Source organism: Poecile atricapillus, chromosome 10 (genome assembly GCF_030490865.1).
Source record: "Poecile atricapillus isolate bPoeAtr1 chromosome 10, bPoeAtr1.hap1, whole genome shotgun sequence".
NCBI classification, from domain to species: Eukaryota; Metazoa; Chordata; class Aves; order Passeriformes; family Paridae; genus Poecile; species Poecile atricapillus.
Window position 1 is genome coordinate 16,535,683 of NC_081258.1, and position 22,428 is coordinate 16,558,110.

The 22,428-nt window shown below is 42.3% G+C and overlaps 1 long non-coding RNA gene across 1 annotated transcript in view; it reads right to left on the reverse strand.

Annotated features, from left to right (window-relative positions):
* Positions 1-979: 979 nt before the first annotated feature.
* The window catches only part of LOC131582732 (uncharacterized), a 181,370-nt gene continuing 159,921 nt past the window's right edge, over positions 980-22,428 (reverse strand). Inside the window, exons 4-6 of the long non-coding RNA XR_009278386.1 lie at positions 9,985-10,078; positions 4,519-4,731; positions 980-3,369 (exon numbers count right to left, since the gene is read on the reverse strand). This is a non-coding gene — a long non-coding RNA (uncharacterized LOC131582732). The remainder of the gene's footprint in view (positions 3,370-4,518; positions 4,732-9,984; positions 10,079-22,428) is intronic.

A 22,428-nucleotide genomic window follows, 5' to 3' on the forward strand; every position in this document is an offset into this window, starting at 1 on the left:
AGATATGAGGGCAGAACTCATGCAGGAGTGTCATCCCCTCAGTATTTGGAATTACTTAATCTTGCTGGGAGACAGCAACAAAAATAATAATAATAAAGGCTTGCAGCGAGGGTGAGTCCCTAGCAGATACTTGCAAATGTTTTCAAGTGTTTCCAAGGGATAACCCCTGCTCACAGCCAGAACAGATCAGCTACTTTTGATATGGCAATGCCTCTGTCATGTTTCTTTTGCCCAGGACTGGCTTTGGTGAGCCACAAACCATTTTGCCTTTCTTTGTGGATGCCTGAACTCTCTCAAAAAGCACCAAAAACTATTAGGAACCTCAACCAAAATTTACTTGAATGTGAAATTTGCCTGAACTGGTTTGTCTGTGTTCTCTGTGTCTGCTGTAAGTTCACAATACTCTAAATTCACAGCCCACTCATCCCCACACTCACAGGTTGCTCTGAATCAAACACAACCTTCCCTCTTCTCTCGGGTGAAAATGGAAAAACAAAGCAAGATGGCTTGTATAAAGCATTTTATATGCAAGAGAGATTAGAACATTAGTGGCGTAATAAAGTAAATAAGATGGCAATTGACCTGAGACTTGTGGGGTTTACCCCAATTTTTTGTTTATAGTTGAAGGTCGTAAGCTATACAAACCTCTATTGATCAGAGTCCTCTTTGTTTAAACAGAACCTACTGTATTTATTTGTGCTGTTCCTCTAAAGTCAAACAAAAGGGGACAGTTTTAAGTAAATCTCTGCATGACACTGCTGCCATGTGGTTCATTCACTCAGTATACAGATGTTTTCAATCTGTACAGTTTGTCTTTCATATCCATATGAGATGAAGCAGGCTTGATTTAGGCTGGGAATGATGCCAAGGAGAGAAGATACATCATTAACCCTTAATAAACGACTCATGAAGCATCCCTGGTTTATTCATTAAAAGGACTCTGTGAAGGATTACCATAGCACCTTATGAGTGGTAAGAACCCTTTATTTGTCCGTAATGTTATGCGACATGTATTTACACTGAAAAAAAACTGCTTGGTGTGGGAGATCCTCCCCTTTCATTCCCTCGCCCACTAATGTACAGGCTAAAAAAAGGCATCCACTGAAACTCAGCCTGCAGATAATGAACATTGTCAAGAATTGGAAGGACAGAATTATTCTGGGGTTTGCACTGCCATTGCTGCACTGTGAAATCAGGACCCCGTGTCCTGGGCATCACACAAGTCTGCAGAATTGGTTCTCACTTTACCACTTAATACAGGAAAGGATTTAATACTTAGTGTAGACATTCATTCGGTATGTACTGCATAAAATGATGCCTCTTTTTACCTCTTTTCACACCTGTGTGGAGCTGAGACTGAGCAGACTGAGAGACATTTCCAAGGTCACAGGACAAGGATGTAGCAGAGCCAGGAATTGAACCAAGCTGCCCCAAAATTCAGCCCAAGGAGTTCCACAACCAGCCCTCCTATACTGTTTCCACTCTGCTTTCCTCAACATCCTTTTCTCCTAACAATTACAGCTCTTGACAAATAGTAGATGTGTGTTTTGAACAGCACTGGGCTTGCACTGGATACAGGAATATTAGAAGCAGCTACTGGCTTGGAAGCAATTGGGGGAAAAAAAGGACATTGCTTTTTCTTCAGACAGTTTACAGGGCTTGCATGCTGAGTCTATTCTCACTGTATTATTCAGCAAACAATCAGTTGCATCACTACAAAGAAGAAACTGCTGATCTATTGCAACTAATAGACAATCTCATTCAATCAGTTTCATCCTTTACTAAAACATGCAAAACCCAGTAGTGAGTTTAAACCCACTGTGCCAATAGTAACATCACTTGATTTTAGCAGGGAGCAGTGTGGCTTGGCAAATAATATTTTCAAAAAATCTAATCTGAATTAATTTGTTTTCTCCTTCTACTCCAGCTCAGTTTGAAGGCAGGAATTCACCACACTGCTTAGCTTAAAGAATTGAGAGTTGAAGGCCGCTTCTCAGACTGAAAAGTGTGGGCTGAAAAGGCTGCTCCTCGCTGTACAGCCATGTCCCTATGGATTTTATGGCCAGTCCTGTGCAGTTAGCAGGAGAAAAAGTCTATGAAGTTGGAAGATATTCTCCCCATTTCAGGTTCTGTTTGAAGAAGGGTCTATACATAGTCACATGTATGTTCAATTATTCATTTTCCAGGAGGTGTTTGAGTCAGGGAGAGCAGGCTCAGCACATACCATAAAAACACTCCTGCTCTCTCCTCTCAAGATCTGCACTACAGGTCAAACAAGCTACACTCAGTCATGGGACATTAAGTCCCTGGATCTTGAACTCCAGCTGACTGCCTCACCCAAGATTTTGGGCTAAACAAGCATCTCCCCAGCCTGGATGTTAAGTGAAGAAGTCAGTGGGTCAGGCTTATCTTAACCCCTCTGCCAAGAGAGCACCTCTCAGGACAGCTTTGCACAGCCCAGACCCTCCCCAGACACTGCTCAGCAAGGAATCAGTCAAGCACAGTTTTTTTCCACCTCCTTCCCTATGACAAAAACCTACCTCCCCCCATTCTAATGGCAGTGCAGGAGACACAGCCCTTTTCTAGCTGACTGGGGGATAGCTGAACTCACAGCTGGCCAGCCCAGTCCCCACACCGCTGTGCACAGCTGGAGACTGGCCCAGCCCACTTTAACCCCTTCACCACAGCCACAGGTGAGCCCCTCAGTGGGCACAGGCAGGGAATGGGGGTTCCCACACTGGGGAAGCACTGTCTGGCTGACACTGGACTGCTTAAACCCCCTCTCTAATTGCAGGTGCTCAGCACAGGGCGTAGGGTTGTGCAGCTCCACATTCCCTGCCTGGTGTGTCCCCAGCTCTGCTCAGGCTTGTGGCCTCTCTGGGGCATGAGGAGTTCTGAGTTTGAAGTTGGCTGGGAGCCTCGATCCCTTGGAAAGCCAAAATCCCAAATAGATAGAACCGTAGAATGGTTTGGGTTGGAAGGGGCCTTAATGCTCATCCAGTTCCACCTCCTGCCATGGCAGGGACACCTCCTGCTGCCTCCTGCTCAGGGCCCCATCCAGTCTGGCTTTAAACACTTCCAGGGATGGGGCATCCACAATTGATCAAGATCAAAAATTTCACAGGACAGTGATGTATGAGGAGAGAAAATAACCCAAGCTGAAGGCAGACAGTTAAAAACAGGTCTGCAAGGAAGGGCTCTGACCATTGGGCTGTGATATTAAACAGGACAGTCCCCATCCCCATCTTGGTGTCTTGAAAGGTCTTGAAAGTCTTGAACTCTGCTCAGTTCCTTGGAGGAGAAGCTCTGGGTGTCCCTGCCAGGGAGTGGCCAGCATCTGTCCATCAAGTGTTCTCCATCTGAAAATATCTGACAAATTGGGGGAATCACAAATGAAGCAAGGTGAAATACAGATTATTTTCTCCAGTTTTTAAACCAAATCAAAAGAGTAATCAGCCCAGAGCTTAAGTCCTCCTAGCCCCAGGCTGTTCCCCAGCTCCCACCACCCCAGCTCTGCAGCCCACAGTCATATGGAATACAACTTTTTGGAGATATAAAACTCCTCTTAAAAAAAAAAAACAAAAAAAAAAAACAAAAAATAAATAGGAAAAGTAGACCGTTTTACCCACGGTACTTTAACAGAAATCTTCTTCAGTGGGACTATTTTAAAATCAATTACTCATTAAATATGGGGCAAGAACGGGGAAGAGAGGGAGCCACTGTTACTGGCCCCTTTTTTGGTTTTAAACCGAACCAGAGACAACAGTCAAACTTGGGACAATCCTGGGTAAACCACAAGAGATGGCAGCACTTCTCATCATCCTAAAACAACAACATTTTTCCAAGTTTTTTCAATCAAAAATGCTAGTAAGGCCACCCTGGAATTTGCTACCATTTTTTCCTTACCCAAAGCTATTTTTCAACAGAAGTATTGAGTTTACATATTAATACCCCACTAAAAACAGGATGAAGAGATTGGAATGTTGGAGTTACTGATTTGTTTGGGATTTTCTAAGAAAAAATAAAATAATTCTGTTCTACCAGTTTTCTTTATTTTTTTCTCTCTTTTCCTTTTTCCCATTAAGTGACTGTTTCAAATTAATAGAAAGAGGATGCAGCATTTCTTGGGTTTTATTTTATGGGTTTTCCCAGCATATGGAATCCTTTTAAACATGAGAAGCTGTGGGTAATATGTTATTATATGCATATTTTAAGTTAACCATTCTTTATATCTTTCTCAAAAGAAAAGATTTATCATGTTTATGTCTGAGAAATATGTTTATTTGGAAGATTTACTCCAACTCTACTTATTTCCTATACAGGGAAGTCAACTGGAAAACCATACTAGCATTTTTTATAATTAAAATTAGGGTGGAGTAGAATGCAATCACTGCTTGTTTCTTTTCTAGATCATGGAAGCTTTCTGTAAATCAGAGTTGACAGGTTTAAAATGTTATTTTCTGGGCTTTGTTCCTTTGCCAATAAGTCCATTTTTCGGGTGGTGACAGAAACCCTGACCTGTAATGCCAGTGAGCCCGTTGGCACATCTGAGAGATCACAGGAACCCACATTTCCAAACGTGGCACTAAACTGAAATGCAGCTCCTTGGAGAAGAAGTGAAGAGAGAAAGGAGCAAGGGGAAGATGCCTAAACCCTTGGCATCATCTGTGGCCACGGAGAGTTCCACGTCTCCCAGGAGCTGCTGAGCACTGCTGGAGAGTCATGGGTGAGCTGAAAAAAAGTAAAAGCAGTCAAAATCAAACCCACAGTATGAAAATGTTAAAAAAATATGTACATGACCCTGTTCACCTCTCCTTAACACAGATGTCATGATGGGAGATACTACTGGGCTGCTATGGGCATTAATAAACTTTCCTAAAAGCTTCACTAGTGACACTTTACCTATATCCATTGCCAGCCATAGGTAGTATCCATAGACCTGTGGAAACATTTTCTGAATCTAGAATTTGAGCTGATACTGAGTCCAGCTGAAATCCAAGTACACAGTTCACTTTCCTCCTTCCCCACAACTGCAGTACCAGAATAGGAAATGTCATAACTCCCAAAATGGATGTCTCCAAACACAACCAAAAACTTACATTAAACTGACAGGAACTAAAGGGAATAGTAGTTTTACATAACAATTGCCTACTGTAAAGAAAATTTCATTTTTTGGCTCAGGAAAGACATTTTAATTACATGGGGAAAATGATACGAAATTGTTACTAAGCGCTAACTGAGGAGGCAGGTTTTTGGATTCAAATTGGCGTGACTTTAGGATTTTGTCAGGGTATGTGTTTAGTGTTCCTGTGTGTCAGAACTGGCAAGTCATGCTGAATGTAACATTTATCTCCTCTCTGTGCTGCAGTTCCGTGTTGATCTGAGATTTCACCAGAGGGTGACACCAAGCTAATGAGGCAGCCTCTGATACGTGCTCACACAGACTGCCCCTTCCCAAATTCCTCATCCTTTGGGGAAAATCAAAAAATCATAGAATATCCTGAGTTGGAATGTACCCACAAAGATCTTCAGCTCCTGGCCCTGCACAGGACAGCCCCAGGATCACACCATGTGACTGAGAATGTTGTCCAAATGCTTCGAGGTTGTAATTCAATTCTGAATTGCTGTAGGGAACAGAGTGATCACATTCCCCAGAGAAAGAAGCGATACTGGGGGGAAAAGGGGGGAGGTTATATGAACTCCTGAGGCCAATGCCAGGTGGAAGGACCAGGAAATCTGATGTCTGGGGTGGGGGGGTGACAGGCAGAGAAGGAGCCTCTGGCATGGAGGTGTCTACATTCAGCAGCTTCTGAGCATCCAGGTGGCCTGTGGGAGCTGATAACTGACTGAGTTAAACCCAGACTTTTCAGACCTTGTTCTGAAGCACTCACCCAGGAGACAAATGCAAGTGGGTCTAACCAGCAGCTTGGGATTACTGCCCCATTCTGCACAGGAACCTTCATCCCACAGTGCCACCCCCAACACCTCCCCACCCAGGTGTCCTCAGGAACTGGGCTCCATGATGAGGGCTTCCACATTTTGCTGTTTCAAAGGCAAACAGAGCTCAGCAGTGGGGCAGTGGGTACTGCCACACCAGGCTGCAACATCAGGCTCAGGCAATACAGACATATCCACCTCCTGTTTGTGCCCAGCTCAGCCAGCCAAGGACAGGGGAGTTGAGCAGCCCTCCTGTGACTTCTTCCTGAGCAGAATGTGCAAGGAGGTGGAAAACACCATGGAAGAGTCAGGCCAACCCTATCGGACAGGGCTGTGACTGGCCATGAATCAAGAGCCTGTAAGGAAGATCAGAGACAACAGTTTCTTTTTGTGCCTCACTTCATATCCACTTGAGTCTTTGTTGCTCAACAGTCTGTACATCCATTTATTTATTTTTTTCCCACAGCTGTCAAACCACATTGATTTTCAGTCATTTTAACCTGGGCAGGATCAGCAAGCCTAGTCCCTCAGGTGAAAAGCCAGGCCGGTGAGGAAACGACTCAAGTTGGCTGAATTATCCGATTCACAAGACTTTGTGTCATAAGACACAAAGAATTGGTTTGTTTTGTTTATGAGAGCTGAGGGAGGGATGGCACAGAAGGCTAAATCCTCAACATCCCCCTGGTACATACTTCACGCTCTGCTATCGATGCAGGCAGGAACGTTTCCAGGGCTTACGACGCAGTTGGCAGTGTCTTTCCAGAAAAGGACCTCTACGGAGCAAGCTCGTGGCTGAATTACATCTCAGCCCTAGGGAAGATGGTTTCTTCAGTTCCCCTTCAAGGTCAGTTGTGGGGTAACATATGTTATTCGTCTCTCAGTCTTGCTAACAGAAAATCTGACTGAGCAACATGTGGAAACTGGGAAATGAAAATAAACAGAATGAATAAACACATTTAAAGGGCTTGGGGGGAGATAGAATCCTGACCTGCGCATAACATCCTTACCAACGGGACAATGCTAAACGAAATTTGGGATTTGCATCTTGATGGGTATGGTAAATTTGAACTCTACATGACTTCAGCACATCTGCTAAGCAAATAGAGAATCTTTTATTGCAGATGTATGGCACAAAGTCGGTGTAAGCTCTGGGAACCTGCAAGCTCAGTGCATTTGTGCATAGAATTTTGGAGGTTTTTTGGTCTTTCACTCAGACATGCTGTTTAATAATTAATATGGACCAAGGTCTTTAAGAGAAATTAGTGTGTTTAAATGGTGTTTCAGCCCTTCAGAGGATGTAAAGGCTCTGTGTTCCCAGCTCTGCCTCTCCTCATGCTCCAGCCACACTTTTGTCCTTGCCCAGAGCCAGCCAGGCACAGCTGTGGAGCCCACACTGAGCCATGAGGAGGGGAGATGCAGCCTTGACAGCCCAATGGGAACCCTTCTGCCTCCTTGGTGGTTCCTCTCCAGGATGGCCTGGGCACAAGATTCAGTGCAGCCTCAGTTATTCCTGCTGGGAATCTGCACTTTGTCAGCACAGCCTGGGGACACGTCAGCAAAACCCAGATGTTGTCTCAGGTACCCAGCAGCCTAAAATGGTTCTTGTTATCTGTGCTGTGTGCTAGAATCTGTGTGATTGTAGCTCAAAGGGTTGTATATCCTAGATATCCAGGGCTGCTCTTCCCTGCATGCAGCAGCTGAAACCAGAACCCATGGCAGCACTGCAGTCCTGCTCACGCAGCTCTCATCTGTACAGTCATGTTTGCCATTCCCGCCCTGGTAAAGAGTTCCCTCACTGGCTCACCAATGCTTCAGCACACCCACTTCTATCCTAAGATTTGGCTAAAGATCAGAGCAGTTTGGTTATAATAGCACTTGGCAGTAAAAGTCTACCAAGAAACCTGGCCTGAGCAGCTGAAAGAAGAGCAGTGAAGCAAAGTACAAGAGGTGATTAAAAGAGACTCTAGAAGGAAATTTCTGGGCATCTCTTGCAACCACCATACCCTTGGATTTCTATTTTTGCCTCATTTCTCTGTGTAACACTTTTGTTTTCATTCTTCCTTCCCTTTTTTCTTACAATTAACAAGGGAGAGGGATGAAGTGTGAAGTCAGGTTACGAATACCTGCCCGAGCCTGTGTGTGTGCATGCAGGCACGTGGGCACAGGAGCACTGCCAAGGAGAAGAACTAGAGCCAGGCTAGTGAAAAGAAGTAAAAGTGAAGAAGGCACAGGGAAGTGGGTGAAAAAGTAGAAAAATTATCACACCGGTTTCTCTTAGCCAGCTGGCATAGCTGCTCCACTAGTGAAAACTTAGAAGATTTCAGTGCAGTGTATTTCTGAGGTAATAGAACTAAACTCAGTTACAGAACATCACACAAATAGGTATTTCAGCATTTTCAATGGGAGCACTGATGCTGGAACTGAAGAGCTTTTGAGCTGGAAGCAAAACCTAAAGCCTTGGCTTTGGTAATTCATGTAACAGCATGAGACAGGCCTGGGCTTCCCCAGAGCTGGAGGATACTAATGTCAAATCTAGGACAAGGAACTCTTCTTCAGGGAGTCCTGAGGATTGATCACTGTTACAGGCTTCCTGATGGACAAGATTTTGTTTCTGAAGATCCCATGGCTACGGATGTGCTCCCTGAAAAGCAGGTTTTGCAGTGCATCTTGCATCACAGGGCCAGGACCTGGACCTACATCAAAGCCTTCACCTTATGAGTCGCAGCAGACATCAAGATGTGCTGCCTGCTCTGATCTGTGCAGCAGCAGCTCTGCCCACGCTGGGCAGGGTACCACACCTCACACCACCCCAGTGATGCCAGTGGCATCCCAGGAAATAGCCCTGGTTCCAGGTAGGAAAAGGCTCAGCCATCAGTCCAAGCTGGAATAGAAATCAAGCAGGTTTTCTACCAAATTATTTCTGTGCTTTGTGGACTGGTCTGCTGCAGCATATTCACGTGGAATTCATTAGCACATCCCTTCTGTTAATCCTCACTGGGTTTAACACAACAATATACATTGATTTTTCCTGGCCTCTAAGGAGAGCTGTGTCAAGTCAGAAGCATGTGCTTTGGGACAGGCTGAACCCAAGAAGCTTGGCCCTTGAGACATAAGAGAAATCAGGGCTTTGAATGCTCACTTGGAGGTTCAGGTGGTGTGAACTACTGTTATGACTCAAAGGAAAAATTCTGCCTCTCGAGACCCTTCACCTTTGCCACATCCTACTTTAAATATCAAGATCCTCACTATTATCCCAAGGAGACTGTTAGACAGATCCAATACTTGGACCCCAACCACAAAACAATAAAGAATGGGCTCCACATTTAAAGATACCCCCTCACACACATGCCCCAACAAAATGGCTTTAGAATTCACCAAACAGGACATCCATCACTCCACCATCCCATGAATCCCAGAGAACTGGGAGGTGGCTCTGCAAGTTTGCTGCTGACAGTCTCAGCAACTGGAGGAGAAAAAGATTCTCCTTCTTCTGCCAGCTGTGAAACTGAGCCCCATCCAAACAGCTTGGCTTCAAGGCAGCCACCTAATGATTCCCAGGCTCAGCTGAACATCTTTATCCCTCTAAACACCATATGATTTGGGACAGATTCAGTGGTTTTTCTGGACTACCACCACAAATAAACATGAGACACTCCATGAAGATAAGGGTAGGGGCCATCTGCACCCTCAGAGGAGCCCAGTCCATCAGAGCAATCACAAACACACAGACATCACTTCTTTAAAGCGCTGGCAGTGCGGCACCAGTCGTATAATTCAACCACACCAGTGCTGCCAAAACACTCCATGATATCCCATCAGGAGCCTCCCTGTGTGCTCCTGTCCTCACCCTGGATCCCCAGCGCTGCTCACACATGGAACTAAACCCTACTGCCGTGGAAAACCGTGGGGTGGCAATGGTGGGTGCAGCCCCAGTGGGGCAGGGCGGCCTGGGAGCAGGGATGCAGGAGAGGGAAAGAGATGGATATCATCCCTGGTAGAATTTTAGGGAAGAAAAGGAAGGAGGTGAGCAATAGGAAGCAGACTTACCTCACCTTTCAGAGCTTGATCAGACTTGCACGGAGATCTGTGTAATTTATTTCACCATCCCTTTTAGATGTTGAGCACCCAGTTGCATCCAACCCTGAGTGACAGCCAAGAGCAGATGTAAAAACGTAGATGTGCAAGTGCAGATACGTGGAACTCTTTCACTTTCTGGAAAACTTTATTAATATTACAACCTAGAACTCTGTTCCACCCTAGTAATCTGGAGATTTCATTCTATACTTAGAGATAAATCTCCAGAGCCCACGTGCCCTCTACTGCCAGGTTGACAGTGGTGGGGAATCTGTCCATTTTTTTTGTCTGTAGTATGTAATTTATTACCCAAAACATTGCTTCGTCCATAAAAATTTCACTACAGCCTATTTTATAATAAATAATTTGTGTAGTAAGTCACACTTCTCAATTTGCAAATCTACCCTATACACTTATATGTTTTTTGTGAATATATTCATTATTCAGAATGATCGGGTGCATAATGTGGGATCTAATTCTTTGGCCTATGTAGCTTACAGGATAGTTAAAATAAAAATAATTTTGATGTCAAATTATGGCACAGGTTATGTTTCTTGTCCATAATTATATATTCAAGTACTCAAGTTCTTGAAGTTGGGCATCTAAGGCTGTATTTGAGCATAAGAAAATTTATTTGAGAAAAGTGTTACCTATCTACTTTTCTGTCATTTTCAGGAAAGACAAAGCATTTAGGAGAAAGATTTCTAAGAATAATATTTTAAAATTTCCATGCATTTCAGCAGCTCTTCAAATAACAGATGATTATTGTTATTACTGCTATCATGAGGTTTTGGTAATCTCATAATATCCATGTCAAGTTATTTCTCATTGCCAGAATTTGCATCTTCAATCTGGGCTAAAAAAAAATCATTAAGGTAATAATCACGTGCTCAGCCTGCACATTCTGATACCTCTGTCCCTTGCAGCCCAGCTTCACACTTTTCATGTGCTGGTAGATAATTCAGCTCCTAAAAGCTGACTCCCTCTTTATCTTTATGTGACGCTGGCCTGCAAAGTTCAAGGTAAGGCCATTGTGTCTTGAGTCTATTTTTATTGTACAAAACACTGGATGGAACTTAATTATTTTTTCCATCTGCCAACCATTTTGACTAATTGAACCCTTTGGAGCCAGGAGTCAAGGTTTCCCAATGTAAGCCAGACCCTGGAACTCAGCACTAGCAGAAATGTTGAAAACTCATGAAGGAATTTTTGGTTCTGAGGTTTGGTTCTGTTTTCCAGAGTCTGACCAGGATTCAGAAGAAACCCAAACCCTCTCCTGCATATACATTTTTTTAGGTTCTTTCAGTGTCTCAAATTTTCCAGACACTAAATATTCCCATTACCAAAACAGAGAAAAAGTAAAAAATTGAAGGATATAACTCAAAGCCACAGTCATATGGAAAGTCCCAGCAAAGGTTCAGAGTTCCATTATTTTGGCAAAAACAGAGCATGCTTGGGCAGCATTAATAATTAAGAATAACTGTATGCTGGAGGGTTTCTGAAGAGTATTTTGTATGGAAGACCAGATTTTTGACACTTCTGCAGTATATTTTAACATGATTTTCACTAGATTTTTTCCCCTTACAAGGGTAACTACTGTTCCATTCCATATTTTATTTGTTTGATAACCAATAACTACATTTCCAACTGTAATAGCATTTTACCTCTGATTTTTGCTCAGAACGTGAAAATTTTGGGATTAGCCACTCTTGCAGCAGTGGGAGATCACCAGGACTGAGAGGTTAGAAGTTCTGTTTTCCAGCAGTGACTTGTAATAAAACCCTGGTGAGATCAGGTAGTAAAGCCTACATGGGTGGCGTGTGCCCCTTGGTTTCAGCTTTGTTTCTGCCTTTAGTTCTTTTCAGAACATGGTATAATTAACGTGGCACTTCCATGCTGATGACTCCAGCTTCATTCATCTCATGCTCTTTCTGCTGCTGCTGTTTCTTTCCCCAGCAGTTCCTCAGCTTGCCACCAGCATTAATGATGTGCCACTAGAGATGCTTCATCCTTTTCATGTCTTTTCAGTCTGGCCATTAGGAAGCAGAAGTTTCAATGGCTTCTACCACCACGTTTGTGCCCCTTGACAGAAAACTCATTTTTCAGCATAGCTCTGATACTTTGGAAGTGCTTTGCAGAAATCAGGGATCTGTCTGGAATTCTACACTGGAGGCAAATGAAAATTTCTAATAGATCTGGGTCTTAGTTCCGCTAATTTCAATGGTTCGTTTCGCTGTTCTGGCAGTCAGGATCCATTAGTGGAACAGAAGGAGAAGCATGTATAATGCATGTACAGCAACCACATTCTAATCTCAAATTTCTTTTTTTCTTTTAAGTTCTTATTTTTTAAAATAAATATATAATGAGTTACTGACAGTACTTAACAATATCTTATACTAGACACTGTAATACCAAATAAATACTTAATTTCTGCTTTCCTGCAACTTCACTAGGATTACATCATGTCAGATTACTCTAAGTCTGCTTTAACCCAGTTTGAAAACACTAGTTATTCAAAGATCCTTACAATTCTTAATTTCATTCCTTGAAATACCTTTTCTTTTGGTTCCTTTATACAGTTTTTCAACAGAGTTGTTAAGTCAGAACAAGCCTGCAAGGGAGGAAGCTGGCAAAGCAGAAATGCTGTATCAGCTCACAGCAGAGCTCCCTCCCTTCCTCTCCCGCTGGCCAGCAGCACCTGGTTCTGCTGGGCAGGGAGATCCCAGAATCACAGAATGGTTTGGGGTGGAGGGGAGATCATCCAGGGCCAGGGGTGCCACCCACCAGCCCAGGCTGCTCAGGGATCCATCCCACCTGGACCTAATTCAACCTTTGGACAGCTTGAAGCGGTAGCAAACACACCAATGTTTTTTGTGATGCATAAAAGCATCTAAGGAGAACAAGAATCCAATTCTTACCATGAGATAGCATGTGGTTTTGATCTATTGGCCTGCTTGTAGATCAGGACCACTGAGTTAGAAGGGAGGTGTGCACTACCTTCCTCCACCCAGAGAAGTCATTAACATATGCTCCCTACCATGAATTAAATTAGTTTAGATTTTCCTGACAATGCAAAAAAACTCATGAAGCTCTGCTCTATAGGGCTGCAAACTAACCCATTTGAAAAGACTTTTGCAGCTTTTGTTTATCATTCCATATGATAAACAGCTACCTCCCCAAATTACCAGGAAAATAAATTTTAACCATTCAGCAAATAACAAAAATTGTGTTTTAATGATAAATAAAAAGTCACAAAGCTCAGCAGGTTTTGCTGAGAACCATTAATGAGGGAAGATGGTGAGACCTGTAACTTTACCTTCCCTTTTGTTAACACTCTTTTCCATCTGCAATCTATACACTTATATAAATATAGGTTCCTTACATAAAATTTAGAGAGCAACACCTAGATTTTGATGCTTATTGTCTTTCAATTGCTGCCTGATCTGGTGTTGAAGTCTTCTAAAAAGCTGAAATGACTGAGTTCCTAATCCCACTACATTTCTCTGCAAATCAGCACCATAATGATGACATTAATTATTGTTGCCTTTGACTTTCCTTCCTTTGTAAATATCAGCTTAAAAACCAACTATTAAAATAGCCTTCCTGTGGTAGGAAGCACCTTATCTTGTACTTTCGTGTCCCTGTAACATCTGCCTATGGTACTCTGAACTTTGCTGCTGCTCCCAATTAAAAGCAAAACAAAAAAACCCCAAATAAACTTGATAATACTTTGTTGAAAAAGGACTTAAACAATATCCTGCTTGCTGGAGAAAACCCAACACGATGTGTTCCTCTAGTGTAGGAAATAGGATGCAGTCTTGGAACACAATAAAGCCCACCAAGTGCCCTTCCCTTACCTCTGCCTTCTGATCCCATCCCTGTGCTCCACAGGCCCAAAGCTCACAGCACTTGTTTTCTGCGTGGTTATCCAAATAGGAGATACTGCTATCTCCTCGATTTCCACCATTTTCTGGCAGTTTGTAAGCTCTTGTTTTGTGCTGTGCATTTGGAAATACTCACTCACCCTTTTGCACTCTTAAAATGTATTTTAAAAGGCTAAAGTGTCTTCTGTACAAAAGCTTTAAAACTGACTATTTATTTGTTTGTATCTGTCAGTAAGATTTGGGAATTGCTTTACCTTGGGTATGTGTTGCAGGTCTCTGTAGCAGACCTGTCTGAATTCAGCTGTTACTCTGGTTTAACTGAATGAACAGATTTACACAACCCTGTCCCAGGCACCAAAACCCAAACCATCAAAAAAATGGGATTTATGCAAGCTAGTATCCAAACTGTAGCTAGTCTAAAAATACACACGTGAGAGAAAAGCACAAGGTAGTGATTCCTTTGGGCTTGAATTTAGCCAAAATTGTATTATTTGTGAATGCAGAGCTCATTTTGCCTGAACCAGCAGTGCAGGTACTGACAGCAGGCTCCCTGTGAACCCTGCCACAGCAGCCTGGGGAGAGGTGAGCCCTGTTAGACTCCTGCTGCCTGAACACGGGACACTGAGCCCCAAACTGCCAGACAACAGATGATGACCAGACTGATGCAGAGACAAACAAGACAAGATACCACCACAAAGTCTCTGGAAACAAAGGCAGCAGGCAGGGGAAACCTGCTTCACTCCCCTCCTCACATTTAACTGTGGCCAGTTGACTGTTCGCAGCATTTAGTGCAGGCAAAAATGCAATAAAAAGAGAGCATGAGCACAGGCAGGGTCGGTACTGGTGACAGAGGAAGCCACAGGATCTCCAGCATCACACAGCAGTGGGTGTTTTCCCAGAGAAGCTCCTGCTGGAGAAGTTAGATGGTGGGATGAACATTTTCCATCTCAAAATGGGTGTTGGCTCCTGTCAAAAAGAGTGTCTCAATCTCTTCCCAAGAAAACCATTGCCAGTACTTCTCCACAACTTGGCATGATCATCTGTCTCTTTTCCAGAGAAAACTGCTGCCCTGTCTCCACCCTTCCATGTGATAGGGGAGGCTTAGCAACCACATGTAGCCCTTAGTGACAGACATGAGGTGAAGAGCGTTCCAGTGTCTAAATAAAGGAAAATATAAAGGTTCTTTGTCAAGCTACTGCAGACACAGGATGGGAAATGCCTAAATGCACTGTTAAAAATCTTTTAAAAGACAAAGCAGAAAGCATCTCTGAGATTTTTCAGATTTTAGGTAAAGAATGGTTCATTTGAACATGATTTATAAAAAAATCCATTAAAAGTCTATCTGAAAACTCATGGGGTTAATTAGTGCTTGAAAGCATTGGTTCAGATGTCCAGTCTTCAATGGGGAAATGATCAGGCCCCATTGAAGGGCAATCAGGAGTCCCATTCAGAAAGGATTATCAGGAACAGAGTCATTTCTGTCTGAATTTCAGACTTCTGCACACTGTCCTCAGAAAAATCCTGGCAAGTACTCTTACAATTACTATAGTCACAAAAAAATCTTCAAAAGGATTTTTTTTTCAAATTCCTCAATTATTTGCAAATAGATGACATTTAGCTGCATATCACTAAAATTCATAATCCTCTTAGAGACATGTGGTCTTGATTTGGCACTATTTGTTTCCATTTGATGGAATTCTGTGACTCTGTATCAGATAATTGCATATTTCATTTGCCTTGCATATTGAACTGAGGTCTGAATGCTGCTCTCCCAGCACAATTACTCCAGACTAATGAACAGCAAGCCAGAATAAGGGCTGGAAAACCAAAATCAAGGAGAACAATAATCATGAATAATAATCAATGGACACTTCCATATGTTTTTTTTTCAAGAACATACAGTGGTCAGTGCCGAGCTGAAGTTTTATTTGTTTATACAATTGTCCTACTTGGAACTCCCCATCTGGAGCCAACTTCAAAAAATGTTTCATCCGAGTATTGAGTGGTACCTTCATCACTTATTATATCTTTCATTTTACACCCACAATTAATATTACTCACAAATGAAAACCCTCAGTTGCCTGTCTGCATCATTTATCCACTTGATTGATAGCTGATGCAACTATTTTGGAGTGCAAAAGAGCGTCTGCATATTTGGAGGCTACTTTAGCTGTCTAATTAGGCTTTTAACTCTGTGTGATGCAGAAAACATCTTCCAGCATGTTCCATCTCCAGATTCTTTCATAATATATAATGATCAATTTTGGACCACCTAAACAAATAAGAAAATACCAGTTTTATATTCTGCTAGGAAAGGAATATTGAAATTAATTTTAATTAAAGGAAAATGTAATGGGATGATGAGCTCACTGGCACAGTAAATGCACACCTGCCTCAATATCAAAATTAGAATAGATACCAAAATGTCTCAACATTTCAGTTAGCAAGTTAAGACATATTTTCAAACACATCCAAGAGAACTGTGTCTCTCAGATGAAATGAAGTGGACTCCTTCAGATAATTCTACAGGCACTCCCACATCTACCTGGAAAAGTGCATCTTGACTCCTTTCTCCAAAATGAACAGTGTGTATCAATGTTCAAGACATAGGAAAAAAAATAAAAATCTCAACATTCTCATGTTTTTCTCAGAAAACAAACAGTCCTACAACACATGCTTTAAATTACAGATGAGCCTCTGCACATCACTGAGTGAGGAGGGATTTTGGCATGTATTTACACCCTTTCTGAATAGGGGAAAGAGGAAACTGTTTAGGGCTTGGTACCACTTATGCTCCACTTGCATAAATGGGAATTAGCCAGCAGAGAGTTCCTGAAAAGCCTCCCTGCTCCAAGGGGCGACCACGCTCCGGACGCGCTCCCGCGACAGCTCGCGCGCAGAGCGCTCGGTCCGCGTAAACAGGAAACCAGGTCTGCTTTGTCATGAGGGAAAACTCTTCCCTGCCAGTCACTCCTTCCATGACAAAACAAAATTTCCAGGCTGGGACATCTGAGTGGTATCAGCTGTCATGGCCTGACTAAAATCAGGAAAATTCTTTCCGCTACGGTCGCCACCACCAGGAGGTAGATGGTTAAATGATGGGATAGTAATTAAGTATATTTTTTACCATGGATGACCATCTTAGGGGAGATACAGGAAATGAAGGTAAGTATACTAGAGTAGTACAATCTAGGATAATATCCATCCCTCCTCTGGGGAAGTTTCCCAAAATACTTTATCCTCAGGGCTTACTTCTTATTTACAGTATATGCCTAGAGTAGAAATTCAAAGGAGTACAACCTTGCAGTGCATTTGGGGGCTTCTACAATGCTAATCATTATAAGAAAAATCAAGAGCATCTTCATTTTTAAATAACACCAGGTTTTCTGCAAAATTATGATTGGTTTCATTCTGATTTTCTAGGTTTGTTGCAAATACAAGTGAATCGGACAACACTCGCCATCATAATTGCTTTCTATGTGAAGAGGTCTTTTTCAGGCTGGGCTGGCTGCTGCTGTTTTAATCAGAAGGTTGTCTATTTGTATGTTAATAGTTTCATCCTGGTTTATTAGGCTTGTTGATGAAAAAGCAAAAATCAGATGCTTTACTATTTTCAAGCTCCACTATTAATCTGTGATTTTTTTTTTGGTGCTAACACAGAACCATTTCAGCATCCTCTGCCTTAAATCCTCTTAATGAAAGCATGAAGAATGACAAAATACTTCCTTTCATAAAGCAGAAGGCTGTGCCAATTCACTTTCAACATGCTCATTCAGTGGAACTGAGGTAAATATGTTGCTCCACAGGTGCTTCTCCTTGCAATAACATACTCCCTAGTAATCCATTAAATTCATCTCATGCTCTGTTTAGTGCCTGCTCTGTGAACTGCCTAGCTGGTTAAGGTCATTGTGATAATAGTGCCAGGTTAAACAGCATGGGTGTGTTGAACTCTGACATCCATCCACTTTGCCCACAATACAGATAAGAAACCACGGGCAGCTTTAGAGGTGTAATATCTATGCAGACCAACACGATCTTTTACCCTCTCCATCTCCTTACAAGCCAAAAACCTCAGATTAGAAAAATATCTTGAATCTCAGGACTCCTTAAAATAATATAGTGCATTTAGAAACAAAAGATGAGTGGAAGCTTTTCTGTTTGTTTGCACTTAGTGAAGGAGCCTGAATGATGGGCAGGAGGAGCAGGAGTGTCCCAGGGGGTGGCAGAGGGTGATACCTGTGCTCAGGTGATCCAAAACAGCCCCACTGCTCTCCTGGTACCTGGGGAGGAACCTGAGAGCCATCACTGCTTTGTTCACACTATCTTCCCTTGACAGGTTTAAAAACAAGCTGGGTATAACTCTTGGATGATAACCTCCTTCATTATGGAGTTCCTGTTAAAGGCAGACAAATAATTGCCAGTTAGTAAGTCACTATTAAATTCATCCCAAATTCAGCCCCAGCAATCCTTACAAAAGCCTGATGGGTTTTATTTTATTATTTCCTTTGCAGGGTGTTGGGAAGTGTAATCACTGGTAACTAATCAAACTTCTTTCAAACACCCACAAATATATAAAGAGAATGAAATGATTAATTATTGGGCTAAGCCATTTTAAATGAGACCTCATCTAAATGAGCAGATTTATTTCCAGAGCAAGCTGGGTGTAAATTTAGCTGTTTTTCAAAGCTCTGAATGTAAAGTATGCTGGGATGTGAGGATGAAGTGGGTTATGGGTGGCTGTAGAACCTCTCCCAGACATGCAGCAATGCACAGCAGTGAAAAACAGACTGCAATTTTGCAAAATATTGTTTTAAACAAAGTGTTACTGAGGTTAATAAGTGCTACCATTGAATACTGTTAATTACAAACAAGAGTAGACAGTGGCATTAAACAGAGAGAATTTATAAAATTCAATTTCATAAAATTAAAATGAGCATCCTTTTCCCCCATGTAACTCTTTCATTCAAGGAGAATAATTAAAATATTTTGTCAGCCTTCCTTGTCTTTCTATTCTGTTCCTGGGGTTTCCAATCAGTTACTTACCTTCCTATTTTGTTCCTTTCCTGCATAGTTTGTTCCTTTCATTTTTACCTATTTTGTTTCTGGAGGGAGTTTTAAGGAGTAAAAAACCCACAAACATCTTTGACTTCTCTCTTACTCTCTCAAAAAGTCCCTGGAATTTGCAAAAACTTTACCACAGGAACTTTAACTCAGCACCATTACCCCAGTCCACTACAGTTATGATAATCATAATTTCTAGCAGTGTCTTTTTTTAGCAATGTCACTGGCTTATCACTACATATTTATTTAAAAAGGAATATTGTGGGAGTAAAACACTTTTATCCATCCAAACACAACCTCACAGAATTGCAATACCCCCCCTCCAGAGACATGCAGCTTCACCCATATTTAGAAATAAATAATTAGAAATGAGGAAGCATTAATGTATACAATGAATATTCTTGCTCTCAGGCACAAAATTCATTTGTGCAGTTCAGTTTAATGCACAGTGGTGTACACATTTTTTTACATACTAAATATATCTAAAAATGTAAGAATCAGCCCCACCAATGCCCTACTTGAAGAAATAACCCAAAACTTGGCTGATTAAGTGTCCTCAGTGCACAACATGGGCTGCGCACATCGTGCACCTCTGGGCATTGCATCCTCGCTTTGCCACTGCTCCTGCAGGGAAACTGCCAGCACCAGAACCTTTTGCAGAAATCTGCTTTTAAGTGCAAACAAATATTTATGGAGAGCATCTCCCTGAGTTGGGAATATCTAATCCCAACTAATTAGAGCTGCTGCAGCAGTGGGGAGGGTCCACGAGGAGCCGAGGTGTGCTCCTCCCGCGGCTCATGCACGGTGCAGTTCATTTTCTGTGGCGCACGTTTAACAGCCCAGTATTTCATACTTGTCCCCAAGGTAGTTGACAAAACAGGTTCCTAAAGCTATTCAACAATTTTAATGACAGTGGCTGAAAGATACATTTAAGAAAAATAGCATTCTGAGCCAAACATTTCTTTTGTCAAGTGACAGGGGTCCCAAATTTGCTGTTCCGTGGTGTTCCAGTAAAAACTCTCGTTGAGGCTGTAGGTCACAAAAGAAGAATGAAGCCCTGGAAAAAGATACAATGACTGCTTAACACTGTGTGGGATTATAAGCAGTGGCCTGTGGCAATTCCTTATGTCTCTCTGGGTAGTGATGCTTTTCCAGCACCATTTTTTGTCATCACACAATTCCATTGTGAAATATTCTTTTCATGAAGGAGGAAGAAAGAGCCGGTTACACCCTGCAGTGTTTTGGGGAAGACTAAGAAGCATGGTTTGCAGGGAGTATGTGTGAAATATGACATTTCATTATGTGTAATTATTTTTTAACCAGTAATGTCCATGTTGAAATGAGTTTCTTATTTTTGGAATGCATGGGGAGTGGCTGGGGAGGGGAGTCATGTTTTTTTCCGTGTTAATAAACTCAAGTCATTCTTATGCTAAAGCAATTTCTCAACAAAACAAATTTCTCTCCATCTGGGTAATGGCACACCCAAATGTGATTACATTACAAGAGATTTTAAATTAAATTTCAAGGTAGGAGTTATTAATCCAATGCATTTGTCTTTATTATCATTGGATCTAAAACAATAAAAGACTTGAACTCACTTTTAAATGGCAGTACAGTACTGACATCTTATAGTAACGTGGGTTTGAGCTGAAATCCTCAGAAATTTATGTGTTTTGGGTCAGGCCTCAAAACTCTTTAAAAAGGTGGAGCAGGAATGGCTATATCCACCCCAGAAAGACAGAGGAGTTACCAAAGAGTTTCATTTGGTTTGGATTTCTTCTGATTTCAAACAACATTATCACACACTGCTCCAGGAGTTTTCCTAAGCCTCAGAGCTGACAGGGAAATGAAGAGGCAGAAGGTACAGAACTGCCACAGTCAGAGTTACACATATTCCAGATTTATGGCAAATCAAGACACCACCTTGAAAAATCAGAGTCTGTATTTTTAACAAACTGCTAAATGTTGCCCACTCTGATATTTCAAAAAGAAGTGTTTACATGCACATGCAAAGGAATTGGATGCCCAAATGACTTGTGTTCATCTGCCTTCTTGTGTTCACAGGCATTCAGATTACATTTTGGATGCAAAACCAATTTTGTTTAAGCCCATAGCCAACAAAATGCAGTAAATAAATACAGAATGTATGAATCCCTCTTGAGTACTGTTTTTCAATCAATCACATATGAAATTGCAACTATCTCTGCTTATAAAACGAATGTGATCAGAATTTGTCATCGCAGCATTATTTGTCCATTTTTTTCCTGGGGAACCTGACAGCTATCAGCTGATTACATTTGATCCAGCAAAAGAACATGGATTATACCAGCTCTTCAGCACTACAGAAAAAAAAAACTCCAGGATGTAGCACGCTAAGTAATGTTATTACAAAAGGTTACTGTATGTTCTCTAAAAAAGCATAACTTTACAAAACACCCATTCCTGACATTTCAGCCCCTGGAGGATGAGCATGCCTTAGGTTCAGTCCATTCCACCCCCATGGATTTTGGGTTTCGGGCTTCCAAGGCAGCGGGTGGCAGTGATGGGCAGGACATGATGCCCTGTGCCAGAGCCAGCCCAGGAGTTCCCAAAGCCAGTCCCAAGGCACAGGCAATGCCAGGAGCACTGGTGGACGGTGGTTTGTGGGAGATCAGAGTGGTGCCTTTATGTTTTTCTGGGGGAGACTTCCCCTTTTCCACATGGAGCAGGGACCAGGGCTGTTCCATGCAATATTTCTGGGATTAGTTCTCATTTGCTTTAGAAATCCACTATTTTAGTGCTACAGCACGAACGTAAATGCACACTTGTGACAGCAGGTAGCACATAAAAGCCTGTTTTTCTAGTTAATACAAGTGTCCCACTTAACAACATACTCTTCCTGAGGACCCCAGTGCAACACAGAAGCAGGCAGCACATTTCAGCGTGGGCATTCATTGCCACGCAGAAACAACTTAATCTTCACAGCATTCCCTCAGTAACTGCCTGTGCATGAGATTTCCAAATGCTCAGACATAATTCTCTCACTGGAGAGTACAGGCTGATTATGACAAACTCCATCAATTTTATTAGCCGCACAGATGTTATAGATATATGTGAAAATCAACCATAATTCTTCCTGTGATGTGCATGCTGGCACTGCTGCAGACTGTGTCTTTCCCCTCACAACCCCAGAGCTCACAGGCTTCCTGCCATTCAGCCTCCATGTGGCCCCCGAGCTAAGATGCTCTTAAAAAGAGAGACATTAAAAGGATTAAAAATGACACTATTGTGCCAGTGGGTGACTGCAGCCACAGAGTCCTGGCTGCTGCTGAAAACTGGAGCGAAATGCGGGGATGAGTTTGCTGCCCTGTGATCTGGATGTGAGGGGAGGTTTCTCCTCTGAGGTGTTCCTAACCTGCAGGTTTGTGGGGATAACTGCACCGGTCCCCCAGTGAACATCTCTGGAGCCGAATACCATGGGGCTGCATCTCTG